This window comes from Triticum dicoccoides, unplaced genomic scaffold (assembly GCF_002162155.2).
Source record: "Triticum dicoccoides isolate Atlit2015 ecotype Zavitan unplaced genomic scaffold, WEW_v2.0 scaffold47297, whole genome shotgun sequence".
Classification (NCBI taxonomy): Eukaryota; Viridiplantae; Streptophyta; class Magnoliopsida; order Poales; family Poaceae; genus Triticum; species Triticum dicoccoides.
In genome coordinates, this window is record NW_021275144.1 from 1 (window position 1) to 10,497 (window position 10,497).

A 10,497-nucleotide genomic window follows, 5' to 3' on the forward strand; every position below is an offset into this window, starting at 1 on the left:
CTTACCGCACTCGTGCAAAATAATAAAACACGGTAAATATATTACTTACACGTGCGTTTTGTTTTGCAAGCGGCGCGAAAAAAATTAAAAAGGGAATGCAACACGAGGACTTCCCAGGAGGTCACCCATCCTAGTACTACTCTCGCCCAAGCACGCTTAACTTCGGAGTTCTGATGGGATCCGGTGCTTTAGTGCTGGTATGATTGCATCCGACATGTTACCCCGGTCTTCGTCCCTTATCCTTGCCCCTCCCAGCTCCACTACAAAGACGATTGTACATTGCTTTGGCCGCTCCCTCTCAACTACGGAGACGAGTTTAACGCGGTTTCCACCCCTCCCTCTCAACCGCACCAGTGCACGCTTGCCGCGCCACAACGCCGACGCTGGACCCGTGAATCGTGAGCACCCAGCTATGACTTACCGCACTCGTGCAAAATAATAAAACACGGTAAATATATTACTTACACGTGCGTTTTGTTTTGCAAGCGGCGCGAAAAAAATTAAAAAGGGAATGCAACACGAGGACTTCCCAGGAGGTCACCGATCCTAGTACTACTCTCGCCCAAGCACGCTTAACTTCGGAGTTCTGATGGGATCCGGTGCTTTAGTGCTAGTATGATCGCATCCGACATGTTACCCCGGTCTTCGTCCCTTATCCTTGCCCCTCCCAGCTCCACTACAAAGACGATTGTACATTGCTTTGGCCGCTCCCTCTCAACTACGGAGACGAGTTTAACGCGATTTCCACCCCTCCCTCTCAACCGCACCAGTGCACGCTTGCCGCGCCACAACGCTGACGCTGGACCCGTGAATCGTGAGCACCCAGCTATGACTTACCGCACTCGTGCAAAATAATAAAACACGGTAAATATATTACTTACACGTGCGTTTTGTTTTGCAAGCGGCGCGAAAAAAATTAAAAAGGGAATGCAAGACGAGGACTTCCCAGGAGGTCACCCGTCCTAGTACTACTCTCGCCCAAGCACGCTTAACTTTGGAGTTCTGATGGGATCCGGTGCTTTAGTGCTGGTATGATCGCATCCGACATGTCACCCCGGTCTTCGTCCCTTATCCTTGCCCTCCCAGCTCCACTACAAAGACGATTGTACATTGCTTTGGCCGCTCCCTCTCAACTACGGAGACGAGTTTAACGCGGTTTCCACCCCTCCCTCTCAACCGCACCAGTGCACGCTTGCCGCGCCACAACGCCGACGCTGGACCCGTGAATCGTGAGCACCCAGCTATTGCTTACCGCACTCGTGCAAAATAATAAAACACGGTAAATATATTACTTACACGTGCGTTTTGTTTTGCAAGCGGCGCAAAAAAAATTAAAAAGGGAATGCAAGACGAGGACTTCCCAGGAGGTCACCCATCCTAGTACTACTCTCGCCCAAGCACGCTTAACTTCGAAGTTCTGATGGGATCCGGTGCTTTAGTGCTGGTATGATCACATCCGACATGTTACCCCGGTCTTCGTCCCTTATCCTTGCCCCTCCCAGCTCCACTACAAAGACGATTGTACATTGCTTTGGCCGCTCCCTCTCAACTACGGAGACGAGTTTAATGCGGTTTCCACCCCTCCCTCTCAACCGCACCAGTGCACGCTTGCCGCGCCACAACGCCGACGCTGGACCCGTGAATCGTGAGCACCCAGCTATGACTTACCGCACTCGTGCAAAATAATAAAACACGGTAAATATATTACTTACACGGGCGTTTTGTTTTGCAAGCGGCGCGAAAAAAATTAAAAAGGGAATGCAACACGAGGACTTCCCAGGAGGTCACCCATCCTAGTACTACTCTCGCCCAAGCACGCTTAACTTCGGAGTTCTGTTGGGATCCGGTGCTTTAGTGCTGGTATGATCGCATCCAACATGTTACCCCGGTCTTCGTCCCTTATCCTTGCCCCTCCCAGCTCCACTACAAAGACGATTGTACATTGCTTTGGCCGCTCCCTCTCAACTACGGAGACGAGTTTAACGCGGTTTCCACCCCTCCCTCTCAACCGCACCAGTGCACGCTTGCCGCGCCACAACACCGACGCTGGACCCGTGAATCGTGAGCACCCAGCTATGACTTACCGCACTCGTGCAAAATAATAAAACATGGTAAATATATTACTTACACGTGCGTTTTGTTTTGCAAGCGGCGCGAAAAAAATTAAAAAGGGAATGCAACACGAGGACTTCCCAGGAGGTCACCCATCCTAGTACTACTCTCGCCCAAGCACGCTTAACTTCGGAGTTCTGATGGGATCCGGTGCTTTAGTGCTGGTATGATCACATCCGACATGTTACCCCGGTCTTCGTCCCTTATCCTTGCCCCTCCCAGCTCCACTACAAAGACGATTGTACGTTGCTTTGGCCGCTCCCTCTCAACTACGGAGACGAGTTTAACGCGATTTCCACCCCTCCCTCTCAACCGCACCAGGTCACCCATCCTAGTACTACTCTCGCCCAAGCACGCTTAACTTCGGAGTTCTGATGGGATCCGGTGCTTTAGTGCTGGTATGATCGCATCCGACATGTTACCCCGGTCTTCGTCCCTTATCCTTGCCCCTCCCAGCTCCACTACAAAGACGATTGTACGTTGCTTTGGCCGCTCCCTCTCAACTACGGAGACGAGTTTAACGCGATTTCCACCCCTCCCTCTCAACCGCACCAGTGCACGCTTGCCGCGCCACAACGCTGACGCTGGACCCGTGAATCGTGAGCACCCAGCTATGACTTACCGCACTCGTGCAAAATAATAAAACACGGTAAATATATTACTTACACGTGCGTTTTGTTTTGCAAGCGGCGCGAAAAAAATTAAAAAGGGAATGCAACACGAGGACTTCCCAGGAGGTCACCCATCCTAGTACTACTCTCGCCCAAGCACGCTTAACTTTGGAGTTCTGATGGGATCCGATGCTTTAGTGCTGGTATGATCACATCCGACATGTTACCCCGGTCTTCGTCCCTTATCCTTGCCCCTCCCAGCAACACTACAAAGACGATTGTACATTGCTTTGGCCGCTCCCTCTCAACTACGGAGACGAGTTTAACGCGGTTTCCACCCCTCCCTCTCAACCGCACCAGTGCACGCTTGCCGCGCCACAACGCCGACGCTGGACCCGTGAATCGTGAGCACCCAGCTATTGCTTACCGCACTCGTGTAAAATAATAAAACACGGTAAATATATTACTTACACGTGCGTTTTGTTTTGCAAGCGGCGCGAAAAAAATTAAAAAGGGAATGCAAGACGAGGACTTCCCAGGAGGTCACCCATCCTAGTACTACTCTCGCCGAAGCACGCTTAACTTCGAAGTTCTGATGGGATCCGGTGCTTTAGTGCTGGTATGATCACATCCAACATGTTACCCCGGTCTTCGTCCCTTATCCTTGCCCCTCCCAGCTCCACTACAAAGACGATTGTACATTGCTTTGGCCGCTCCCTCTCAACTACGGAGACGAGTTTAATGCGGTTTCCACCCCTCCCTCTCAACCGCACCAGTGCACGCTTGCCGCGCCACAACGCCGACGCTGGACCCGTGAATCGTGAGCACCCAGCTATGACTTACCGCACTCGTGCAAAATAATAAAACATGGTAAATATATTACTTACACGGGCGTTTTGTTTTGCAAGCGGCGCGAAAAAAATTAAAAAGGGAATGCAACACGAGGACTTCCCAGGAGGTCACCCATCCTAGTACTACTCTCGCCCAAGCACGCTTAACTTCGGAGTTCTGTTGGGATCCGGTGCTTTAGTGCTGGTATGATCGCATCCAACATGTTACCCCGGTCTTCGTCCCTTATCCTTGCCCCTCCCAGCTCCACTAAAAAGACGATTGTACATTGCTTTGGCCGCTCCCTCTCAACTACGGAGACGAGTTTAACGCGGTTTCCACCCCTCCCTCTCAACCGCACCAGTGCACGCTTGCCGCGCCACAACGCCGATGCTGGACCCGTGAATTGTGAGCACCCAGCTATGACTTACCGCACTCGTGCAAAATAATAAAACACGGTAAATATATTACTTACACGTGCGTTTTGTTTTGCAAGCGGTGCGAAAAAAATTAAAAAGGGAATGCAACACGAGGACTTCCCAGGAGGTCACCCATCCTAGTACTACTCTCGCCCAAGCACGCTTAACTTCGCAGTTCTGATGGGATCCGGTGCTTTAGTGCTGGTATGATCGCATCCGACATGTTACCCCGGTCTTCGTCCCTTATCCTTGCCCCTCCCAGCTCCACTACAAAGACGATTGTACATTGCTTTGGCCGCTCCCTCTCAACTACGGAGACGAGTTTAACGCGATTTCCACCCCTCCCTCTCAACCGCACCAGTGCACGCTTGCCGCGCCACAACGCTGACGCTGGACCCGTGAATCGTGAGCACCCAGCTATGACTTACCGCACTCGTGCAAAATAATAAAACACGGTAAATATATTACTTACACGTGCGTTTTGTTTTGCAAGCGGCGCGAAAAAAATTAAAAAGGGAATGCAACACGAGGACTTCTCAGGAGGTCACCCATCCTAGTACTACTCTCGCCCAAGCACGCTTAACTTTGGAGTTCTGATGGGATCCGGTGCTTTAGTGCTGGTATGATCGCATCCGACATGTTACCCCGGTCTTCGTCCCTTATCCTTGCCCCTCCCAGCTCCACTACAAAGACGATTGTACATTGCTTTGGCCGCTCCCTCTCAACTACGGAGACGAGTTTAACGCGGTTTCCACCCCTCCCTCTCAATCGCACCAGTGCACGCTTGCCGCGCCACAACGCCGACGCTGGACCCGTGAATCGTGAGCACCCAGCTATTGCTTACCGCACTCGTGCAAAATAATAAAACACGGTAAATATATTACTTACACGTGCGTTTTGTTTTGCAAGCGGCGCGAAAAAAATTAAAAAGGGAATGCAAGACGAGGACTTCCCAGGAGGTCACCCATCCTAGTACTACTCTCGCCCAAGCACGCTTAACTTCGAAGTTTTAATGGGATCCGGTGCTTTAGTGCTGGTATGATCACATCCGACATGTTACCCCGGTCTTCGTCCCTTATCCTTGCCCCTCCCAGCTCCACTACAAAGACGATTGTACATTGCTTTGGCCGCTCCCTCTCAACTACGGAGACGAGTTTAATGCGGTTTCCACCCCTCCCTCTCAACCGCACCAGTGCACGCTTGCCGCGCCACAACGCCGACGCTGGACCCGTGAATCGTGAGCACCCAGCTATGACTTACCGCACTCGTGCAAAATAATAAAACACGGTAAATATATTACTTACACGGGCGTTTTGTTTTGCAAGCGGCGCGAAAAAAATTAAAAAGGGAATGCAACACGAGGACTTCCCAGGAGGTCACCCATCCTAGTACTACTCTCGCCCAAGCACGCTTAACTTCGGAGTTCTGTTGGGATCCGGTGCTTTAGTGCTGGTATGATCGCATCCAACATGTTACCCCGGTCTTCGTCCCTTATCCTTGCCCCTCCCAGCTCCACTACAAAGACGATTGTACATTGCTTTGGCCGCTCCCTCTCAACTACGGAGACGAGTTTAACGCGGTTTCCACACCTCCCTCTCAACCGCACCAGTGCACGCTTGCCGCGCCACAACGCCGATGCTGGACCCGTGAATCGTGAGCACCCAGCTATGACTTACCGCACTCGTGCAAAATAATAAAACACGGTAAATATATTACTTACACGTGCGTTTTGTTTTGCAAGCGGCGCGAAAAAAAATTAAAAAGGGAATGCAACACGAGGACTTCCCAGGAGGTCACCCATCCTAGTACTACTCTCGCCCAAGCACGCTTAACTTCGGAGTTCTGATGGGATCCGGTGCTTTAGTGCTGGTATGATCGCATCCGACATGTTACCCCGGTCTTCGTCCCTTATCCTTGCCCCTCCCAGCTCCACTACAAAGACGATTGTACATTGCTTTGGCCGCTCGCTCTCAACTACGGAGACGAGTTTAACGCGGTTTCCACCCCTCCCTCTCAACCGCACCAGTGCACGCTTGCCGCGCCACAACACCGACGCTGGACCCGTGAATCGTGAGCACCCAGCTATGACTTACCGCACTCGTGCAAAATAATAAAACACGGTAAATATATTACTTACACGTGCGTTTTGTTTTGCAAGCGGCGCGAAAAAAATTAAAAAGGGAATGCAACACGAGGACTTCCCAAGAGGTCACCCATCCTAGTACTACTCTCGCCCAAGCACACTTAACTTCGGAGTTCTGATGGGATCCGGTGCTTTAGTGCTTTAGTGCCGAGTCAAAGTGGCCCAGTGGTCAGCACGGGTATTGAAGAGCTCTAACCTCAAGGCCCGATTTTCACGGTCCTTATCCTCGAGCATCTCAGCAGTGGTGCGAGTCCGTGAATCCTCCTGGGTGGGGTCAGCATAGATAGCCTGGAGATACCCTTGTGCTCCCGGAAGTGATCCTGGCATATACCGGAAATCAGAGTCCCGAAATAGTCCAGATCTGACTCGCATGATGGTCATCATAGAGTAGGCGGCGTCCTGCACAACCATCTCATTAGTAACCCCGAGTCCATAGGAGCAGTGAAGGGGCTTGGTGGACCCAGGATAAGATGGAAATATCCTGACAGTGCAGAGATACTGGCTTTGATTGAAGTCCCGAAATTGCTCTTCGACCGTGTACTCAGGATACCAGCGGTATCCAGCCTCAGTCATTACCCTGACCAACATGGCGGTATGACCGGGTACATCTAGGCATCGAGTCAGGCGAACCACTTGATTGAGGTCGCGAGTGGCCATCTGAAAGCACAATCATAATGCAAAGGCATTAGAATTTCTAGCAAAATTTCGGCAGCATAACAGCTGTAAATGCTCAAGAATGATTTTGAGACATTTGACAAAGGATTTCATACACACTCAACATCATCATATCAAAGTTCTGAGGCCATCCTAACAACATAACGTGGTAGAAGAACTGAACTAGGCTTTTATCCATCAAACCTATAAGGCACTACTGATTAGTAACACGTGATCCTGATAGAGAAAATAGATCCTAATTCCTTAACCCCCGGTGGAAGAATAGACTGACTCAGATCAGAATGTCATTAGATAAAGGAGTAAAAAGAGCCTTACGTTCCAACCCACAAACAATTCCCCTACATATAACTAAAGAATTTCTAGACTCAACATCGACCAGTTTGGCTTGGAGAACCTACAGGCAGTCCGGCTCTGATGCCAACGCTGTCAGGACCCCGACTCGATGTCACATCGATCTAGCCGGTAACACCTCATATCACTTTGCGGCCTCACGCACGGTATCCCCACGGGTGTCGCCTTACCTTTGCCCGGGACCGTTTGCGCCTTTTGGCTCACGTATATGATAGTGTCGCTAGCATCCATATGATAAGGAGCCCGGGCTGACACGACTAGTCGTAAACCCAAAGTGGCACAGACTTACAGGGACAGGCATCCATGACCCAGCTTCGAACGTGTCGGTCATCAGCAAGTGGGTCCGGGCTGTAGCACTGGGCTAGCAGGACTCCGGTAAACCGGGCTGTAGCGGGCTAACAGGACTCCGGTACTCAATGCGTGACATTTCCCCGAAGGGACAGACACAAGAACGAAGAAGGACACATGCCGGCCAGCTTAAGTGTTCCAGAGCAGTAGCAAGCTACCATGGCTCAGCGGTAAGACTAGGAGACATTTCCCGGTAAGAGAGCCTACTAAAGATAAACAACTAGGTAGTCAGATCCCACACATACCAAGCATTTCAAACATACACACAATATGCTCGATATGTGCAAATACAACGAAGCATCACAACATGACTCTACGACACAAGTACTTTATTTAAGGCTCCGGGAGCCATACATATCATACACAAAGGTACGGGTCTCACGACCCAACATTCAAGTCATACAGTGATACAAACCAGCAGCGGAAGTAACTTGTCTGAGTACAGACAACTAGTAAAACAAAAGAGGCTTGGAAAGCCTAGCTATACTACGTGGTCCTTCATAAGCTCAGGATCACCACCTGGGCCTTTAGCCTACTCGTTGATGTCAACGTCTACATAGAACCCATCAGAAGGGGTTGCATCGTCTTCTGTAAAATGTAAATTATAGCAACATGAGTACAAAGGTACTCAGCAAGACTTACATCAGATCCTACATACATGCATATTATCAAGAAGGGTTGGTGGAGTTATTGCAGCAAGCCAGCTTAGACTCTTGGCTAGGCTAATCTACGAGACTCCAACTTGAAATGGTTTTGCGTACACGAGTCCACTACTCACCAATTCAATACACTACCGAGGATCCACCTCCGTCTTACTATGGAAGAGCCATCCTCGGCACTCACACTTATCTTGAGGCTTTTAGTAGTTTCCATTTACTTGTCTATGAACTGTATAGGCAACCAAGTAGTCCTTTACCGCGGACGCGGCTATTCGAATAGATCATGATAACCCTGCAGGGGTGTACTTCTTCATACACGCTCTCACCACTTACCGTCGTTTACACGACATGTACTCGGCAACCTTCAAGCGGAAGCCCAACGTGGGTGTCGGCCACGACCTACCTAGTCACCTAAGTCTCCGGTCCAGGTTTATCGCCTATCCAGGTTCCATCCGCATGGAGTCCGGCCGAGGTTTCCCATACGGCCCCGAACGATGTGAACAGGGTTCCCGAGATACCTAACGGGTATTCGGTACACCGTGCCACGTACCTACCGCATCACAGCCCACCCCTACGGTCAGCGCTGTCCACAGCCTCCAGTAGGCTACAAACACCAGAAACTACTTGCAACTCCTGGACGGAGAACTAGGGTGAATAAGAAGCCGAGAGGGTCCATTGGTTTCGGGCCCAATGCATGGTAGTAGCTGATTCTTAAATCACACATACAGATCTCGGTGCTTAAGGTCGGCTTCAATGAAACAACCCACCATGTACTCCTACATGGCCTCTCATCGATACCTTTACCAAATCGTGTTCACCACACCACTCTCATTACCGACATAATCATTTCACTCTAGCCCATGACCCAGATGAACCAGACCTGACACGACTCTAAGCATAGCACGCATAGCAAGGTAGGAACAACACATACATATGGCTCAATCAACTCCTACACATGCTAGTGGGTTTCATCTAGTTACTGTGGCAATGACAGGTCATGCAGAGGAAATGGGTTCAACTACCGTAGCACACAGCAGTTTTGAAACGCGTTGTCTTAATGCAGTAAAAGAGAGCAGGAGCGAGAACATGGGATTGTATAGATATGATCAAATGGTTGGTTGCTTGCCTGATGGTTCGATGCACTGATACGGTTCTTCGTTAGGGTAATCACGGTACTCCTCGGAGGCAGATCCTGCCGCAAAGAACACCGATACACAACCATCACCAAACAATGTGCAACAATATGATGCATGCATGAAACATGGCAATATGAGTGTGTTGGGCTAATGCAACTAAGACCAGAAGGGTTTGAACCAATTTGAATCAAAGATTCACATTTCAAATTCAAACATGGCCTTTTAGAGTGCTTTTCCTTGTTCTGCATTAAACATCAAGTTAACTTGCTTAGTCATGCATGAAAATAGTACAGATGGATAGATTGGATTTTTCTGATCATTTTTCATATATAATTTGTCTGATTTGGAGTTACAGAATAAAAGTTATGAATTTTTGAAGTTTAAATTATATTCTGGAATTTCCTGATTTAATTTAAATCCAGAAATATATATATTGCGCCAGCATGACGTCAGCACGACGTCAGGGGTCAACTGCGGCTGGCTGGGGTCAAACCTGACGTGTGGGGTCCACACGTCAGTGACAGGGGGGTTTAACAGAGGTTAGTTTAATCCTAATTAAGAGTTAGTGGCGCTGGGGCCCACTGGTCCGTGTCAGGGTTAATTAACAGAGGTTGATTAAGTTTAAACTAATCCTAACCCAAATTAGCAGGGACGGGCCCCACTTGTCATTGAGCCAGGGGAGGTCAAACCCCCTGGTCAACCGGGGCTAACACGCCGGCGTTTAGCCGCCGGCGGCAGCAAACGCGGCGGAGGGCGCGGGATTTCCACTCCGGCGCCCAATCGAGCAGCGGAAGGCACGCGCGGGAAGCTGGGGCTCGCGCGCACCCACTGGTGCCCTCCGTTTCACCGGAGATGGCTTAGATCGGCGGCGGCGACCACTTGGGCGGCGGCTGGAGTTCGGGCGCGAGCGGGATCGGGCTGCGGGGCACTGGGAGGCCACCTGAGGGGCTCGGCGGCACCCTCGTGGCACCGGGAGCACGATGGAAGGCTCGGTTTGGGCGGAGGCGGACCGAGACGGCGACGGCGACATGGACGGCGGCGAGAGGCTTCGGCCGTGGTGGGGAGGAGGGCTACGGTGAGGGAACGAGGGGGAGAAGAGAGGGGAAACGGAGAGGGGCTCACAGCGAGACCAGCGAGCGCGAGGACGAGGTCGGGGATGCCCGGTAGCTCCCGAATCGACGGCGAGTACCCACGGCGGCCGGAGGCGAGGATGGC

The 10,497-nt window shown here is 50.8% G+C and overlaps 14 non-coding genes and 2 pseudogenes across 14 annotated transcripts; all 16 read right to left on the reverse strand.

Annotated features, from left to right (window-relative positions):
* Positions 1-92: 92 nt before the first annotated feature.
* On the reverse strand, positions 93-211 carry LOC119346676. Its single transcript, XR_005167856.1, has one exon. It is a non-coding gene; the product is annotated as a 5S ribosomal RNA (ribosomal RNA).
* Positions 212-508: 297 nt separating this feature from the next.
* Positions 509-627, reverse strand: LOC119346715. Its single transcript, XR_005167894.1, has one exon. It is a non-coding gene; the product is annotated as a 5S ribosomal RNA (ribosomal RNA).
* Positions 628-924: 297 nt separating this feature from the next.
* LOC119346716 lies at positions 925-1,043 on the reverse strand. Its single transcript, XR_005167895.1, has one exon. It is a non-coding gene; the product is annotated as a 5S ribosomal RNA (ribosomal RNA).
* Positions 1,044-1,339: 296 nt separating this feature from the next.
* On the reverse strand, positions 1,340-1,458 carry LOC119346713. Its single transcript, XR_005167892.1, has one exon. It is a non-coding gene; the product is annotated as a 5S ribosomal RNA (ribosomal RNA).
* A 297-nt stretch (positions 1,459-1,755) lies between these two features.
* Positions 1,756-1,874, reverse strand: LOC119346687. The gene has a single exon (XR_005167866.1). It is a non-coding gene; the product is annotated as a 5S ribosomal RNA (ribosomal RNA).
* A 297-nt stretch (positions 1,875-2,171) lies between these two features.
* Positions 2,172-2,290, reverse strand: LOC119346679. Its single transcript, XR_005167859.1, has one exon. It is a non-coding gene; the product is annotated as a 5S ribosomal RNA (ribosomal RNA).
* A 105-nt stretch (positions 2,291-2,395) lies between these two features.
* LOC119346673 lies at positions 2,396-2,524 on the reverse strand (annotated as a pseudogene).
* Positions 2,525-2,821: 297 nt separating this feature from the next.
* Positions 2,822-2,940, reverse strand: LOC119346704. The gene has a single exon (XR_005167882.1). It is a non-coding gene; the product is annotated as a 5S ribosomal RNA (ribosomal RNA).
* Positions 2,941-3,237: 297 nt separating this feature from the next.
* LOC119346725 lies at positions 3,238-3,356 on the reverse strand. The gene has a single exon (XR_005167902.1). It is a non-coding gene; the product is annotated as a 5S ribosomal RNA (ribosomal RNA).
* A 297-nt stretch (positions 3,357-3,653) lies between these two features.
* On the reverse strand, positions 3,654-3,772 carry LOC119346688. The gene has a single exon (XR_005167867.1). It is a non-coding gene; the product is annotated as a 5S ribosomal RNA (ribosomal RNA).
* Positions 3,773-4,069: 297 nt separating this feature from the next.
* LOC119346702 lies at positions 4,070-4,188 on the reverse strand. Its single transcript, XR_005167880.1, has one exon. It is a non-coding gene; the product is annotated as a 5S ribosomal RNA (ribosomal RNA).
* Positions 4,189-4,485: 297 nt separating this feature from the next.
* LOC119346690 lies at positions 4,486-4,604 on the reverse strand. Its single transcript, XR_005167869.1, has one exon. It is a non-coding gene; the product is annotated as a 5S ribosomal RNA (ribosomal RNA).
* Positions 4,605-4,901: 297 nt separating this feature from the next.
* On the reverse strand, positions 4,902-5,020 carry LOC119346724. Its single transcript, XR_005167901.1, has one exon. It is a non-coding gene; the product is annotated as a 5S ribosomal RNA (ribosomal RNA).
* A 297-nt stretch (positions 5,021-5,317) lies between these two features.
* On the reverse strand, positions 5,318-5,436 carry LOC119346689. The gene has a single exon (XR_005167868.1). It is a non-coding gene; the product is annotated as a 5S ribosomal RNA (ribosomal RNA).
* Positions 5,437-5,734: 298 nt separating this feature from the next.
* Positions 5,735-5,853, reverse strand: LOC119346668. The gene has a single exon (XR_005167851.1). It is a non-coding gene; the product is annotated as a 5S ribosomal RNA (ribosomal RNA).
* Positions 5,854-6,150: 297 nt separating this feature from the next.
* On the reverse strand, positions 6,151-6,268 carry LOC119346672 (annotated as a pseudogene).
* Between the last annotated feature and the right edge of the window lie 4,229 nt (positions 6,269-10,497).